This window comes from Cupressus sempervirens, chromosome 3 (assembly GCF_028749045.1).
Source record: "Cupressus sempervirens isolate cs-2001-9-10 chromosome 3, ASM2874904v1, whole genome shotgun sequence".
In the NCBI taxonomy this organism is placed as follows: domain Eukaryota; kingdom Viridiplantae; phylum Streptophyta; class Pinopsida; order Cupressales; family Cupressaceae; genus Cupressus; species Cupressus sempervirens.
Genome location: NC_143120.1, coordinates 686,356,404 through 686,375,774, shown reverse-complemented (window position 1 = coordinate 686,375,774; position 19,371 = coordinate 686,356,404).

Here is a 19,371-nt window from a genome sequence, read left to right as displayed (position 1 = left end):
TGAGTTCTCACAAGAAAGAGCTTTACAACTTAGAGAAAAAATCTAGAAATGGAAGCCTACAAACTTGGGAAGATCATAGAGAATTAGGTGATTGATGTACAACTTGCTCTACACACTTTGGAAGAAGCTAGAGAAAAACTAAGAAAATCCTTAAAGAGAAGAAGAGAGATTTCCATAGTTGAGAATGGCACATAATACAAGGAGATTGACACCACAAAATTGTTTGCAAATGGAGATTCCAAAGAGTTTGATGTAGTAGTAGCAGACCTAATGGAGAAGAATAGAGCTCAAGCAGAATAAATCAGAACACTCAAGATTGAACAAGAATCTCAAGTTATGATGCTTTGTGAAGTGATTGAACATAAGAAAAGAGCCATTGAAGATAAGGTTATGCTAGAGGATGACAAGAGAAATCTTGCCAACAGACTGGAAGAAAAGTCAATTGAGCTTGCAAGAATTTCAAACATGCAACTAGACACCCTAAGTTAGATGATGAATGCACATCGTGAACTAAATGTCAAAGATATTGAGATCTCTACACTGAAGATGCAAAATGAACAATTGTAAAATGACCTAAAAAGAGAGAAGGAGATTGCAAAAAGCTTCAACAAATATAATGAGGCCATCACATACTTTGAATAGCTATTTAAATCACCAAGAGCCAAAAATGATACTTTAGGAATAGGATACACCAACACTAAACAAGGAGAGTCATCCAAGATTGCAGAAGAAAGAAGTAACAAAGGTAGGAACACTAAACCTACTTGTCATTTCTGTGGTAAAAAGGGACATACCTCTATCATGCACAGGAGCAAGAACATCCATCAACATGACAAACCTAAGAATGTAGGTCACTGTCACAAGTGCAACAAGTAACCTAGACATAAAGCACATGACTATAGGACTAGGACTATCAAAAAACCAAGATTTGAAGGTTATTGCTATAATTGCAAGAAGTATGGACATAGAGCCTTTGGGTGCAGATCAAAGCCTATGTGGACACCTAATCAATTAGAAAAGGGAAATAATCATGGACACCACTATAATTGGGACTAAAACACTAGGTATAGCTACCATTACTGTTAGGAATATGGACACATCCCTAAAAATTGTATAAGAACACATTTCAGTGAAAACTACAATAGATGGCTTAGCCAAATTACATGCTTTAGTTGTTTGAAGACTAGTCATATTAGCAAGAATTTCCCAACAAGGTCATATGCACCCAACTTATAGATCAACAAAGGAAAAAAAAAGGTGGATGTTGAATATATCAGAGGAGAAATGAATAAGACATGGAAGAAGAAATATGGGAGTAGCACATCAAATGAGGGGATCACTTCACCTAAAAGGTCAAGTGGTCACATTTCATCAAACTAAGCACAAGAAGGCATGTGGAATTGATATACAAAGCTTTATCATACATTAATTCCTCAACAAGAAAGTACTAAAAAGGATAGATTAGTATAAATAGAGATGTAAAGTTAAAACTTCAAGATTTCACCAATGTTGCCAAGTTAGAAAAAGTTGCCTTCAAATGTTAAGTAAAATCCTAGTACATGCCGAGTTGATTGCCAAAATTAATAGAAGCTAAATGATTAGTTGCAGCTAAGTTGGTAGTAGAAATCAGATGAAGCTAAGTGAAGGATACTTCAGTGGATGTCAAGTGGTGGAAAGACAATGGAAGTTGAGTAATGCAGAAATGCTTAAGAAGCTAAGTGAACAACTGTAAATGCACTAAGCATTAAATGCTATGAAAATAGGGTATATTATCACATTTTGAACCATTTTTCTTCATCATGAACAAAGAGAAAAGAAGAAGAAGAGTGTAAAATGACTTCAAAGTAGAGAATCCAATGTTTAAGTAGATTTCAACAATAATTTAGCTTAGTTTCATCGATTGCAAGGTATTTACACTAGTGCCAAGCTACCCAGTTTTAAATTTCATTGTGTTTAAAACTCTAGTTAGCACAAATGGCCTTTAGTTCTATGAAACCATAAGAGAAAGAGCGATTTGAGGTCCAACTTGTGTCAAATGAAGTGAAACAACCAGTTTTCTGGCCAATCCTAGAAGTAGCATACAAAAACAACCTACCTGGAGCCCTATCTGTTATACCTCCTAAAGTACTTATGGTCCAAGATGTTAGAAGATGTTACAACTAAAAAATTGGAGCCATAGGAGATATGGAGATGAGGGAAGCCTATGAGAGATAGTGTAAAAATTGATTTTTAAAAGAAGAGTACCAAATTGTTGAGAAGAAGGGTTTGACTCGTGCCTTAGAACTCCCCACTATTTTCAAAACTGAATGGATCAAGATAGTTCTTAGCAAGATTCATGATGGAATTTTGTGGCTAGAGGATGGTCCAGTGAAAATAACAAAAAGGATTGTGCATAGAGTAACATGGTGTCCAACCCTAGATTGGCCAAAGACCCTTAAAAGTGACTTTAAGGAAGCAATTGAAAAAAACATAGGTGCAAAATGGAACAAGAGAGGAATGACTATAGATACTATCCAAGACCCTCTTGTTGACTTTGTTGTTAGAGTCATTTCACATAAAATCTATCAATCTAGTAGACTTAATAGTGTACCTTGCATTGCAGTGGATGTTGGTTACAAACTAGTGAAAAAGGATCATAATTATGATCTTGTAGAACTGCAATTGCAACATATCAATGAGAACTTAGCAGCAATAAGGAGAACAAAGGGAGCTCAGTGAAAGTTTGGTGCAATTTTGATTTGCATATTTTTCTATGTACAAAATGAATTTCCATCCTTTGGAAAAGTAAGCTAGAAAACCAACAGGTCCATAGTAGCTCAAGTCAATGAGTATATAGAACAAATGGGAGCTAATTTTGAAACTCTTATGACAAGTTATTTAGAAGATTTCAAGAAGGCTATGAAGCAAAGGCTAAGGATACTAGTTTTATTAGTATAACAACATGTAAATGATGTATTCTTCTTTTAGATATTGACTACATGTATATTCAAGTTGCTACACCAAGAGTTAAATGGCTAAGACCTCTTGGGTATGAAATAAATATAGATGAGGCATTTGAAGCTATAATTGCACTATTAGAAGAGGAAGTGGACAAGAGTGCACCACATTTTGGGACGTTTGATGTGGTAAGATCAAAGGTGGACATGGAGTTGAAGACTGCTTCCACACTAAAGAAAAAGGACAAACTTGTAAAGAAGCTAAAGGATAAATTTGGTGAGGGGATTACTAAAGAAGAAGAAGGTGCTAAGTAGGAAGCACCAAAGCTAGAGTCTAGGAAGAGAAAGGCACAAAAATAACCTACTGTAGAGCCCAAAGGGAAGAAGAAAACAACATTAAAGCCGAGTCTAGCTAAGCCAACTACAAGGGAATACACAAGGGCTACAACTATGGTGGCTAAGGAATAGGAAAATAAAAAATCCACAGAGTAAGGAGGGGTAGTAGAGAGGAAAAGAATAAAAATATATTGGCCCCCCAGAGTTAGATGTAGAAAGGATAGAATCTGACAATGAGAAATTCAGAGTGGTAAGTCACACTACCAAATCTAATCTTGAAAATTTTTGTGACAACATTAGGGACAATGCAGATTTGACTGGATTAAAAGGTATTGATTTTAACAAGCTAAGTAGAGAAGAGCAAAACATAGTGGAAGAATCTATCTACACTATGATGGCCAAGTTCAAGACCACTCCACTTAAACTGGATAATTCAATGCCTAAGGAGTTAAGCTCAATACTTGAAAATAGATGGCATTACTGCCTAAAAATGGAGAAGGCAATAAGGGAGTCAAAACTGCCTCATGTAATGCTAGACCTTACAAAAGGTCAAATAAGTAAGGCCAGTAAGAAACATGGGAGAAAGTTTGCACCCAAATAGATAGCCTTTAGTATTCTACAAAATCAAATTGAGGATGTTGTGCAGAAATCCACTCTTATGTGGAAAGTTATATATGGACTCCAAACAGTCAAAGACAGTCAAGAAGATCCCTTTGAGGGAAGAAATGATGAGGAAGAAGAGGAGAATGAAAAGGATGAAGAAGGAGAGAAAGAAAAGGAAGAGCTAACTATGGAGGAGAAGACACAGAAAGGTGATGAGGCAATAAATGAGGGGTAGTAGTAAGAATAGAGTGTCTAAGACACCCAATTGCCACCACCTAGTCCTTCACATGCACCACCTACATCTACAGAAATTGTAACTGCAAAGGATGTTCCTGACAACTCAGGTCAGAACACCAATCCATTAACTATAGAGGATCTCAAAAAGATCCTTCACTAAACAACATTGCAATCATAGTCGTGCAAAAATCCTATATTTGGTGAGTGTAGAGGAGTTACAAAAGGCTGTAGCTAAAATTACTAAGGAGAAGTTGAACACACAAGAACTACCTTCACAACCTCCTATAGCTACAAGTGATCAACCCAACGAGAGAGAAACACAAGACACAACTGCTAAGGTTGATACCACAGTGATAGTAACAACTACTATTGAGGAGTTAGCAAAGGAGCAGATAGGACAAAAGGATCCTACAACACAAAACCGAGGTGCACCTCCTCAAATCATTATAATTGATAAAGGCAGAAAAGAAGAGGATAAGGAAGAGGAGAAAACCCCCAAGGAAAGAGAGCAAGAGGTAATATAGACATTGGTAAATTTGCCTACCTTAGGGACTCCTACCAAGCAGCCAAGCAATGATGTAGTACCACTACAAGTTTATGCACTAGGCTCAAGCTCCACCAAGAAAGAAAGGGTACTTCACTATGGAGACCCTTCACTTGATGAAGAAATAGTCATACCAAGTTATGACTATAAGACAATGAACCTAGCCTAGATAAATGAAGTGCAAGAGGCACTGGAGAGAAAGAAGAAGTAGGAGATACCCATAAATGAGTATAGACAAAAGCAAGCATTAGTAGAAATCAAAAACATATTCCTTGATGCATTCAACTTGATAGTACCTAATGAAACAAAGCCCATCATGGAGCAACTGTCCAACATAGTGGACTAGGTACAAAATGAAGACCTTGATACTAATGATAAATTATTTGAATGGTCTAAAAAGAAATTTCAAGTGAAGGTTAATGAGAATATATCTAGTGAGATAGCACTATCACAAGTTGAACTGGCTAAGAAAATAGAAAAGGTGAAAACAATACTTGAGAACATATTCTCATTGTACTCCAAACTATGTGACTCTTCATATTTCACACAAGATACTACCCAAAGAATATTGATCTTGGAAAGGAACCTTAAGATATCTAGCACACAACTACCTAAGGATCTAGCTCAAAGTGAGAAGCATTTTTCCACAATGCTTCACACTCAGAAGAAGTTAGCTATATTAACAATAGAAGAGTCTAATGTTAAGGCCAAATTAATACAAATTCAGTTTGCTATCACCCCACATCTAGAAGTACTGCATAAAGAAGTAGCCTATCCACAAAATGTTTTAAAGAAAGATCCTAATCTTTCTATCTTAGAAGGCCTTGTACATCTTGTAGCAAAGACAACCATCTAGCTCAAAGCACTAGAAATTTCCTTAGATAATTGGGATGCTTCTCTGAAGATGATAATGGAGGTAAATAAAACTTTTTTGGCTAAATATTCCATTCATTTCTAGGACTTTTTGACATAAGTGTCAAAAAGGGGGAGATATAATAAAGAAGGAGATGTGTAAATAAGAATGGGGGAGATATACCCAAAGGGAGAGATTATAAAATTTTGAGTTTTGAAGGATATATAGTCAAATGGATAACAAAAACTTCAAGGAGATGTGTAAAAGGATGAGCAAAAATAAAGGGGGAGTACAAATAGAGTAGATACAGACTAGACATAGAGCAGAGAAGGCACAGAGTATTAGACATATCAGCGTGAGACAAATTCAACTTAAGGAAATTTTGGTTGCAAAAATGGCACATTAGCTCGAGGGGAGTTACAAGTTTTTGAGGTATATAATCATCTACAAAATTTTGAACAAGTTTTTAAATTTTTTTTTTGTACATATGCCAAATAGGATACATATTATACTCATAGAGACTAGATTCATAATGCTCAGTTGAGTGTTTTTGCCACTCATGTCAAAGGGGGAGATTGTTGGTCTCATATTGGTTTTGACAATTGAGTGTCAACACACTAAACCAATTTTCATGATGATGCTGAGTATAATACAGATGTCGAGCTATCATATGTGCCAAGCTAGAGATTCAATAGGTGCTAAGTGAACTTTAGGTGCCGAGAAAGATTCAAGTGCCGAGTAACTATAGGTGCTGAGCAAAGTATAGATGCTGAGCTAAATATAATTACTATAGGAGCCGAGTGAGACAAAATTCCTATATGTGCCGAGCATCAACAACTAGTAAGTGTCGAGTAACATAGAATCAACATATAAGTTTGTACCTTCACAAAATTAGATGTAAACTATTTTTGAGTTGAATCAAGGTGAATCTTGAAGGATCTTGAAGATAAGATCAAATATTTTGTATTTCCCATGTAATTAGTATGTAGCTAATTAGAACAAATGGAGAAGGCATGCAACCAATAGAAAAGTGAAAGAATTGAGCAGGAAAAGAAGAATGAATATTGATCATAGATTCATACCATACCCTAAGTCTTTGAAACCTTTAAAAGGAGGACAAAACCCCATTATTCATATGCATGAGTAAGAGTTTATGGGTGAATGCTAGCAAAGTGTAGAGGGGTGTAAAGATTTAGAAAAAGCATAATAGCATTGTAGAATTTAGTTGATCAAGAACAAAGTATCAAAACTTTGAGGAGAGACATATCAGATCAAGGAAGGATCAGAATAGACAAAGCAGAACTAGGATCTGGAATCAACAATTGAAGATTGCAAGTCATCTAATCAAGACTTTGTAATACTCTCTAGCCATTGTATTAGGAATAAAAATCCTATGATGATAGTTTGGTCTAATAGCCATGTTGTAATCCTTTAAACAAGGTGCTAAATCCATTAATAGGGTAACATTCCAAGTGAGTGTTTGTAAATCCTCTAACTAGGTTGCTTTTAACAGAGTGTAAAGTCTTTAACAGGATAGGCCTTTCATAGGGTAGACCATTATAAATGGTCAAATCTTTGTTTAACCTTAAACAATTACATATTGTTGTAGTGATACTTTATGGGTGTCATCCCACCCCATTTTTACCTTCTCATTTTGGAGGGTTTTTGGGTTACCAAATCTTGCATTATCTATTTTCATGCATGTCTTTTAAGTAGATATAGATGCATGTGAACAATCTCAGTTAATTTTTTTTAAAAGGTTAAAGTTAGTTACTTCTGATTCACACCCCACACCCCCCCCAGAAATAAACCTTCCCACTTGTAAATTTGAACAAAAGAAAACATGTAATATTCTTAAGTTGTTTTTGGGTCATAGTCAGACTCACTTTTAAAGGTTATTATCTACTCAAGATTAGCTAGTTGCATTACAAGCACAAGATGCAAATACCTGGACTACCTTGATAAATATTCAAGCGATGTTGACCCCACACATAGAGGTGGTGCACAAGGAACTAGCCTTTGCAAAAACATTGATGAAGAAAGATCCTAATATTTCTACTCATGAAGGCTTAGTGGACCCTATTTTCAAGCTAGATGTTCAAATAAAATCTCTAGAGGTAGTGTGCAACAATTGGGATGGAACACTTAAGATTATAATGGAGCTCCATCAAACATGTTTGGACAAACACACTATTTGTGTACCACCTGTGACATATGTGTCAAAAAGGAGGGAATTAAGAAAAAGGGGATAGTGAAGAGCAAGGAGATATTGTAGAAAAGAAGAGATTACACAAAGGGGGAGTACAGTTAGAAATAAAGTAAACAAAGTAAGCCAATAGTTGATGAAAATTTACTCAGTAGGAGTATCAGATTTAGATACAACACAGAACAATCAACTCAAGGGGAGTTATGAAGTTTTGAGGTATGATTGATAAGTCAACAATTTTGTAAAGTTTTGATACTTTAAAATTTTGTATGTGAGCCAAGTAAAGATTATAGATTATCTAAGTTATGCTTAAGTTAAGTATATATGCATGAAAAAGCATTTTTCCCTTAATGTCAAAGGGGGAGATTGTTAATCTCAGATTGGTTTTGACATATGAGTGACTACACACTTAGTCATATTCCTAAATTGCATTCCAAGCAAATTTTGTATGTCGAGCATAAGTTGTCAGATAATACAAGTTGAGCCAAGCAGACAATTAGTGCCAAGTCACTCCAGTGACAAGAAAGTTAGTGGATGCTAAGCGATCTAGATGTCGAGTGAATAGTGGATGCTAATTCATTTAGAAGATGAGTTACAACATTGAAGATATAGTGGATGCCAAGCATCAAAGGCTTCAAGTGCTGAGTAAATAGTTTTGGACATAGTTGTTTGTAATGATAGAAACTCCTATCTAAACTATTTTTGGGCCTACTTAAGGATTGTTTTGGTATTCTAGATGATAAGAATGAATCTATATTAAGAATCCCTATGTAGTACATGAAACCAATCCAATTGAGGGATGTTCTAAGTGGAGAAATGGGTGAATCGCAATCGTTGATTCTTACATAACCCTAAGTCACATAGGTCTTCTTGAGGAAAGAAAACCCTAAAGAGTTCAGAGAGTTTAAAGATAAGTTTTCATGTGTAGACAATATTCATGATGACTAAGGAGTTGTGAATTGAGATATGAATTATAGAATCAATTAGAGAGAATAAAGGAAAACAAAGAGAGGACATAAGTGAAACATTCGATCAAAGAGGATCAAGTATACATCAGGAAAGAGGCGATTTGTTATCTAGAAAATACATGCTAACTAAAGGATCAAGGATGAGACATTCTAACAGGTGAATTAGTAAAATCTCTTAAAAGAGTAACCTTAATAGGTTTCAAGTTATAACAGTCTTTTGTATAAATCTCTTAATCAAGTGCTTAATTCATTGTAAGCTGAAGTCATTTAACCAAGCAAACTTCTAATAGGGTGTTGAAATCCTTTAATTGGGTTAGATGTAGCAATCTTTGTAAGCCTTTACCAGGGAAGACATTTAATATGGCAGATCATAGTTTATGATCAAACATTGTATCCTTCATTGGATACACTTTACAACTGCAGTAGTGAAGATTTGTGAGTTTCACCCCCACCATAGTCTTACCTTCTCATTGGAGGGTTTTTGGGTAACAAAATATCATCTGTCATATATGTGTTGAATATTTATTGTTTTCATGCTATGGATGAACATGCTTAGTTTGATACTACAATTTACATGCAAATTGTGAGATGGATATGTGGTGAATGTTTTAGTGGATAAAGATTTGGAGGACTGATTCACCCTCACTCTCATATTTTACTTTCACTATTGTATTTCCAACATTATTAACTCTAGGAGGCAGAGGAATCGAGGTAGGGGAGACATGGCCCCAAGTGTTTACAAAAAACAAAGGGAAACTCAGGAAACTACCATGGCCAATCAGGAGGGGCATATTCATGTTTTGATATTTTTAGTAGTTTCATTTTGTTTGTGGCATGTATGAAAAGCATTTTGTAGCAAATCCAAATGATGAAGATTCTCTAGGAGAATCCACATCAACCTAGAATGGAGAATTCTAGTTAGGGAAATCAAAGTTATCCCCTCCCTTTTTATTGCTATTTCTAAAGTTACAAATATATTTTTCATTTAAGGTACGAGTCTCCTAGCCCACTCAAATTTTGGTGATAATTTTTTAAATACTGGATATGCGTTTTGAAAATTTAGAGTAGATGGTATGGATGGGAGGCCTGGTGGACAAGGAACATGAAACCTATGTGAACTAAAAACTTTACTTGCATCTTGTTCCTTCACTTGATTCAATATTCTATAAAGATAATTGATAACATTAATCTATGCATGATAATAAGAATCCATTGGAGCTTGAAAGGCATCAAGATGAATTGTAAAATGTAAAACATGATAGAAAAGATTCAGGGTAGAATAGAGAACATAAACAATATTACATTTATTGATTGTTCTCCTCAAAATGAATTACATTTATATTATTTATAATCTCTTCACACCATCAATAGTGGGTTTATACAATTTTTTAATAAGGATAAATCAAATATCTATCTAAACTTTTAATTATACAAATCATCGCAACTACTATATGACTAATGTTGAGGGAATGTAAAGAGTGATATAAGTGTAGTTAAAATTTAACTGACCACATAAAAGAAGGTGAAAAAATAATGCATAGCAATTTTATTTGAAATTATTTTGTAGTGAGAACTAAAATATGAAAAAATAATTGGACTTTAAATATTACACAAAAAATGGATGATTTGACAATAAGGTTAACACAAAAAGTTGAGTCTACTTTATGAAAATGATATTTGGAATGATGAATTGAGAAAATTAAAGAACTGCAATTCATAATTAGTAGACAATTTGAAATTGTTTAGAAATGAGAGACATGAATATTATGTCAAATTGGGAGTCTTGAGAAAGAAATGAAAAAGGTTAAAACGAAAAATGTTGAGTTAAATGAAAACTTAAAATTATATGATACAATTAAGAAGAATAATAAAGATTTGGGTAAAAAGGTAAAGATTTTGGAAAAAGATAATAAGATCTTGAAACCAAATCCATCAGTTTAGGTTGCCTCTTGTAACACAAAATATTTTTTTTGTTCTCTAGATCTACAAGTTTTACATGGTGCACCTAACGTTTTTTCAAGTAAGGGTGAAGCTAAAGATAAGTCTACATGTAGTCATGATGAAAACAAAAGTTATATATATATATATATATATATATATATATATATATATATATTGGTTTGAGATTATGCATAAAATGGGATTTGAAAGAAGAGGATTTGTAAAGTGCATGAAGGCATGAAATAGATCATCCAATCTATTTAGTGGAAAAAACATACATGCCTAGGATTTGGTAAGCATCAAAGATCTTATGTTTGTAATGTTGCAGGTTTAGACAAATTAGTTCAAAGAAAGGAATTTAGTACATATTCATATTTTAATAGAGAAGGGCATAAAGAAGAATAAATATTGGGATCTTCACCCTTTTAATATTTGTGGTCTTAAGAGTCATAGTTGAAAATCATCTTGGAATAAAGATTACATTGGATAATCTATGAAGAGTTATATATAGGTTTGCTATGGATAGATCAATGCATCATGCTGGCATAAGGTGACAAATATGTTGAAAAGGTTTATTAAACCTAAATGTTAGAATGTTAGAAAAGAGAGTGGTGGATCAAGGTTCAAAATTTTGATTGAAGTAGTTGATGACTACTTATTTTGGTTGACACATGAAAGTGTCATAAGTATTCTTTATATTAGAGAAAGAAATGAGAAGACTAAAGCTTGTGATCTCATGAAAGAGAGAAATAAGTAAGAAAATAGTTTAATTAGATTTGATGTAGTATGTTTATCTATAAGACTTTAGAAATTTGAAGTTACAGTTTGAGTTGTAGGAGTTAAGTCTGAGTGTCTAGAGATCAAATTGTGAGTCTTAGCATTAAGGGAAAGTGTTGATAATTTGATGCTAATCTATGCATCTTTTAGTTCACACTACCCAACTTATTTAATGCAAATTCACCTCTACTCTAGACAATTATAAGTAAAGTTTGAAGATATTAAAATCACACTTGGGATATGTTGGAAGATAAGATTAATCTCATTACACTTTGATTTAGAAATATTTTTTAGTAAAAACTAATTTTTTTTTTAGTAGAATTTTGAAGCATAATGATTCCTATCCACTAGATCACCTACTCAGGGCAATAAAATCAACTCAAATCTTATGATATAAAATTTTTTAGAGACATTTCTACCTTTAAAATAAACATCTTTGCAAATCTACTTAGAGATTTCTTAAAATATCTACTACTTGGTTTGTGTTAGATATTTGATCACGATCTATGTAATGGTCTTAGGAAATTGAGTATATGGTTTATTGTCCAATATGTGCCTTGGATAATTCTTTATAGGTTTCTTTGAGTTATAATTCACTCTCACACTTTCAATACATTGGTTGGAAATATTTCTTATGTCTTGTTTTAATTCATCTTTATGATTTAGTTTTAATATAATTTGAATAAGCCATTGTACATTATGTCTCCTAGTTGAGGGAAGGTAGTTGTAGTCACTACTATAAGAGATTTACATGATGTCACACTCCTCCTTAATTGTTTGTCCCTATTGTATATATGCATATGTATTATATCTTGTCAGTTGATAATGCAAGTGTATGCAAGTACAAGACATTGACTCTATCTAGCTACACAAGTGTGAGTATGCCTCAAAATCCTTAAATAAGTTGTTGATAAAATAGAGATGGAACCATGATCCATAAAAAAATCCTTATATCCTTTTAAGTCTAATAGGAGATCAGTCATTGAGTCTCATGATTATGTATTGTATGATTTATTGTGATGGTATGATCAGTAGGTGATGTTATGATCAGTTGTAAAATTTTTATTTGTTCATAATTTGGATATTTCATTTTCATCAAAATTATCTATAATTTATGATTAGTATATTTATATGGGACTATATGGGTACACACATATATGTTTGTATAAATATGCATATATACATTATTACTAGATTTAGTTTTAAATGTATGTTAAAAATTGTATGTGAGGGAGTAAGCAGTACATTTTGATAATAAAAAGAAATTAAATATGATATTACATTAAAAAAACTAAAACATGTAAAATTAAATTAATAAGTATTTGAACGAGGAGTAAATTCCCTAACATACAAAGGTTGGTTATAAAATGCGTTCAATGAGCAAAAGGTATATGTAATAGATGCATTATCTATGTGGAAGAATATGAGACAAGGAAATAAATATAAGGATGAGCATAAATAAATAGACTTAAAAGAAGTAGAAATGGCATTTACATCATTTTTGTAACATTTATAATTTATGTTTCCCTAAAATAGCCTTAATATATCTCTAATATGCCTAAATAACTTGTAAAATTGTAATTAATTATATAAAATAATGCAGTTTAGGATTGTGATTTTTTTTTTTTTTTTTTGAAATCTATTCAAGAACATGTATTTGTGGTGTAAAATGTAAATATGAAGGGGAAGAATTACTGAAATGTGTGTTTATGGAGAAAAATGAATGGCATACCGTGTGAGTGAGGGTTTTGAGTATAATTCTTTAATGATTTCTAAGTTTCTTCCCCATTTGGAGAGAGAGTTATATGTGATAGTTTCAAGGCCCGATGATAGAGATATTTAGTTTTGCACAATTTATTCTTCTTCTACCATGGAGACATAAATTGGAAAGGTTTGGATGATGCATTTGAAGTTGGGTTTATTTTTCTCTCTTTGTCTCTTTACTCCTGATTTTTTGAATCTTCATAGGACTTGAGGCAAGCATTGAACTTATTGAATGCATTATTTATATGTATAGATCTTATTATTTACTCTCAAGATCATGCATTATATTTTCACATTTAATTCCTATAGTTATTTAAAGGTTTTGAGTTCATTTTGTAAAAACATACATTTATTTTTTATGGTATTTAGCCACTAGTTTTTGGAGATATTTTATTTTACTTTAGAGGGTTGCTGGTAACTATAGGCATGGAATATTATATTATGATATCATCCATATGTTCTTATCTATTCTTTCTCCTACACACTATATATTTTAATTATAAGTTTTAGAATTATATATACTTGATTTAGGGGTTTATAGCCAACTTGACCTGTTACTTGGCTTTTCACGCTTCCAATTATTGGTCAAGGTTCTTAATTTAATCATGGATCACATGCCTATGTACAAGGTATGTAATTATATATATTTGTCTATTATTGTAGGTGATTATCATTTATAATTTAATCATTTGACTAACATTAAGTAGTAATAATTTATTTATTTGACATATACTCTTATAAATATATTATTATATTAACTTATAATACTATTTGTATATCAATATACTGATATATATTATGTTGTATTAGATTAATATTTAATAACATACTTTATTATATATTCATTTATTATTATATCAATAGTTAATAATAATATATAAATTAAGATCATTTATTATCTTTATTATTTAAATAAGATCCATTATATTATGTGATATGACTATTTATTATTTATATTTAAACTATTTATTCATTAATTTGTACTTTGGTGGGGATAAGTTAGTCCTCCCCACTCAAATATTGTTTGTCCTCAAGAAAAAAATATTTATACTTAACTTGTCTTAGAGAGTTGACAAACAAAGCATATAATTGGATACGGGAAGATACATAATATGCATAAACACATGGAGTTAATAGTAAAAACACATGAGCAAATGAAGACACAAAGTAAACACAAAGTAAAGAAATAAATGCATGAAGACATAAAGCAAACACAATGTAGACACATAAATGCATGACATGATGTAGACACATAAATGCATGACATGATGTAGACACATAAATGCATGAAGACACAAAGTAGACATGATGTAGATAGAGAGTATAAATGTTAAACTTTGTTAGATACATTTGAAATAATAAAAGGTTAAGGAAATATTTTACCAACTTTGATTGTGAATGTCGTTCTCCTTCCCTCTCTATTTGGAAATTTTTTAAAAGATATTGTAATATTTTTGTACTTAATAAAATTTGATCACTTTTTCCATTTGCTAAGGTTATTCTTAAGATGGTAGAATTACTGTGCAAAGGTTGCATGAAAAAACTACAAGAGACATCCCTCAAGACCTAACCCTAGTGTTGGAATGATTTATCATATGTCTAAAATTACTTTGCCTGTCCCTTCCACAAACTCCCTACCCTAAGATACCTTACTGTAATGATCCCTTTTCGGACCACACTTGAATTAATCTAGTATTCCCCTTGTTATTCATAATGTTTCAAGAGATCTTATTTCATTAAGCTTCATGGATTTCCCCATTACTAAGGTTATTCTTAAAATGGTAGATTTATCATGTGAAGATCATGTGAAATAAACTACAAGCGACATCCCTAGTATTGGGATAATCCATCATGTGCCCAAAATTACTCTGCCTCTCTCTTCCAAAAATTCCCTATCTTAGGATAATTCAATAAGAGGTGGGAGACAAGATCTAAAGTCTATAAATATAGTTCTTCAATTGTAATGATCCTTTTTTATATACTTGACCCATTATTAAATATTTTATCAGTTAAGGCTATTTGTGTTATGGAATAATTAAATATATTAGAATATAAATCAATTGAACTATTTAATTTCATTTCTTATGCAAAAATCCCATTACTTTCCCTAATTACTAAGGTCATTCTTAGATGATAGATTTACTGTATGAAGGTTCCGTGAAACAAACTACATGTAGCGTCCCTCAAGGCCTAACCCTAGTATTGGGATAATCTGCCATGTGCTCAAAATTATTCCACCTTTACCTTCCACAAACTCCTTATCTAAAAATACCATAATGTAGAGTAAGAGATAAAAATTTCCTTACTTAGATAATTCTAGAGTTACGGGTTAATTTAGTTTCATTTATTAAATTACCTATACTCCCTTCTTAAGATTTAACTTTATGCACACACATTTCCATTTAATAATTAAATATTAATTATAAAATGTCTTTTACCTCTTAGGGTTTTCCTTTTAGATTTTATGATCTTCTTCAATATGGATTAATCAATTGTAAATTTCATTTTATTCTTTTCAGTTTAATAATATAATTTTCCATATTTTCAGAGAAAAACCCTTGCCTTTTCTTTGTGATAGATAATTAGAGAGTGGTTTAGGGTTTAGAGAGATATGATTTAAGAGTTAGAGAGAGACATAGGGTTAAATGTTTGAGATCTAGAAAGAGAGACAGTAGGTTAGGGTTAGGAGAGATGAAGTTATGTAAGTTAGAGAGAGTGAGAGAGAAACAAGTTTAGGGATTATCGGGTTAGAGATAGGTTTAGGGTTTAGAGAGATGGGGTTTAGGAGTTAGAGAGAGACAAAGAAATAAAATTTTAGGGTTTAGGTTGACATGTTTGAATTTAAGGTTCAATATAGGAGTTAGAGTCTAATTTGGTTCAATGTGACAATTTAGTTAGAGTTTGATTAGGTTTAATGGTGTGGTTTAATTACCTTCAATGTTAAATTCCACTCTTGCCTATAATTTATAAGGTTCAACATTAAAGTTTTTGTTAGAATTTAATTGTTTCACTATAAGAGGTAGAGTTTGATTTAGTTCAATTTGATGGTTTTAGTTACCAGTTTCATTTGCTTCAATGATAGAGTTTTACTTATGCTAGAAAACTTTTCTTCTATTTTCTAGATTTTTTGATTTTTATCAAATATTTCAAACAAGTTTCTAAACTTTTACCTAACAATTTCTAATGATTTTTACCAAATACAAAATAAAGATATTTAAATTCTCTAGTATTCTCTCTAAATATTTTTCTATATTTAATAAATATTTTCTACCATTTTCTAAACTTTCTAACTGTTCTAATATTTTCTATATTTTCTACCTTTTCTAATATTTTCTATATAATTTTCTACTATTTCTCTAAATAATGTTTTACAATTTATCTATTTTTTCTAACAATGTCTAAACTTTACTAAATTTCAATATTTTTTCTAAGTTATCTAATATTACACTATTTAAAAATTAATGCACTACTTAAAAACATAGATGTATAATAATAAAAATATTTGAATTGTTTAAAACCGTAAAACATTAGGAAAACACATTAAAAACCATATTTTTACCTAAGGAAACATAAAATAAAACTTAAAACATATTAAAAAATTGGTAAATAATGCTGACATACCTGATTCGATTGAATTACTCTTGTAGCTCTTTGCACTCCGCAATTCTAGGAAACTTGTTTCATAAAAAATAGCCGTGGATTGGATATTTTGCAGCTTATATAATCTTTTGTGTTTTGGCCAAAATTAATTTTCCCATTTCGGCTAGAACAACATGTAGGTGGATACGCCATGTGGCATATGCTCATAGCCATGTGGATTCTATCATAATTGTTTGGACTGAAAGGTATCCGGTTGGATTCGGTCCTGTCGGATCTTTAAAGTTAGCCCGAAAGGTGACACAGATTCGTGTATGTGTATATGTATATACATATGAATGCGTATATGTATATCTATATGTATGAGTATATGCATATCTATATGCATGTGTACAAAGATATCTATATGTATGTGTATATATGTGTATGTATGTATATATATTTATGTATATATAAGTATATATATGTATATATATTTGTCACTTGTGTAAATATACATATGTATATGAATATGTACATGTACATGTATGTGTCTATACATATATATATGTATATCAATATGTATGTGTACATAAAAATCTATATGTGTGTCACAAATGGGGTTGCAAGCTTTGGGTTTAACCATAGAGGAAACTCAATAGTTAAGCGCATGCAAGCTGGAGTAGTATTGGGATGGGTGACCTCCCAGGAAATCTCAATGCTTCACCCCTATGAGCATCACCTAGATCCAATGAGTGTTAAGTGTTCCATTTATTCTCATGAGATATAGATTCATATTGAATCACCACTCATGAAATATGGGTCAATGAGTTTGACTCAAAATCACACAATTAAATCTTGATAGCAATATCACAATTTGATTTGCTATGGAAATTATCTCCTACTTATCAATTGATGAGCTTAACAGGATTTCTAATGAATGGTTCATAAAGCACAATAGTTGGTGAAGGTTTTTCAAATGGGGTTGCAAGCTTTGGGTTTAACCATGGAGGAAACATTGTAGTTAAGTGTGCTCAGGATAGAGTAGTACTGGGATGGGTGACCTCTTAGGAAGTCCTAGATCTAATGAGTGCTAAGTGTTCCATTTATTCTCACGAGAGATGGATTCATGTTGAATCACTACTCATGAAACATGGGTTAATGAGTTTGACTCAAAATCATATAGTTAAATCCTGATAGTAATATCACAATTTGACTTGCTATGGAAATTATCTCCTATTTATTAACTCCATAATTCTAGAAAAAGTTCTCAATAAAAAATGTAAGTGTGCTAGATAAAGTTTAATACAAACAAGATCATAAGAAGCTGGCTATAATATTACCTCTTTATCTAATGTTCCAATAGGACAAATTAAAAAATTATTATAGAATCATTCATCAAACTTGTATGAAATGGCCTTTGTATCAAACAACATATTATTCATGAATAAATAATTTGATTTCAAAAATTTCAGAAGATAATACATTCTCAAATCAAATGAATAAATTCAATATCTTGAAAATTTGGTTATATTTGATTAGATCTATCCACAGGATAATGCGGTTAAGATTGTCATGTTGTTGTGCTAGTTACTACATAGCTCAAAAGGAATTAGTGTATAACTATTACTAATTTGATATCCCCTATGAACAAAAATATGCTAAAAATTCATAATTTACTTTACATTGTAATTCAATACGTTTATGCATGCATTATTTTAAAGTTAAAAGTTTTATTGGTTAGAGATTAGTACTTCTAATTCACCCCCCACTCAAAAGTATACATTTCCCATTTGTATTTCCAATAGTATATGTATGTGTATATATATATACATACATACATACATACATATATGTATGTATGTATATGTATGTATGTATATATATATATACATATATATACATATACATATACATATATACATATATATATGTATGTATGTATATACATACATACATACATACATACATGTGTGTGTGTGTGTGTGTGTGCGCGCGCGCATACATACATATCTATACATATGTCACAAATGGGGTTGCAAGCTTTGGGTTTAACCATGGAGGAAACTCCGTAGTTAAGCACACATAGGCTGGAGTAGTACTGGGATGGGTGACCTCACAAGAAATCCTAGATCCAATGAGTGTTAAGTGTTCCATTTATTCTCATGAGAAATCAATTCATGTTGAATCACTACTCATGAAACATGGGTCAATATGTTTGACTCAAAATCACACAGTTAAATCCTGATAGTAATATCACAATTTAACTTGCTATGGAAATTATCTCCATAATTCTAGAAAAAGTTCTCAATAAAAAATGTAAGTGTGCTAGATAAAGTTTAATACAAACAAGATTATAAGAAGGTGGCTATAATATTCTCTCTTTATCTAATGATCCCTTTTTAATGTTCCAATAGGAAAAATTACAAAATTATTATGGAATCATTCACCAAACTTGTATGAAATGGCCTTTGTATCGAACAACATATTATTCATGAATAAATAATTTTATTTCAAAAATATCAAAAGATAATACCTTCTCAAACCAAATGAATAAATTCAATATCTTGAAAATTTGGTTACATTTAATTAGATCTATCCACAGGACAATGAGGTCAAGACTATCATGT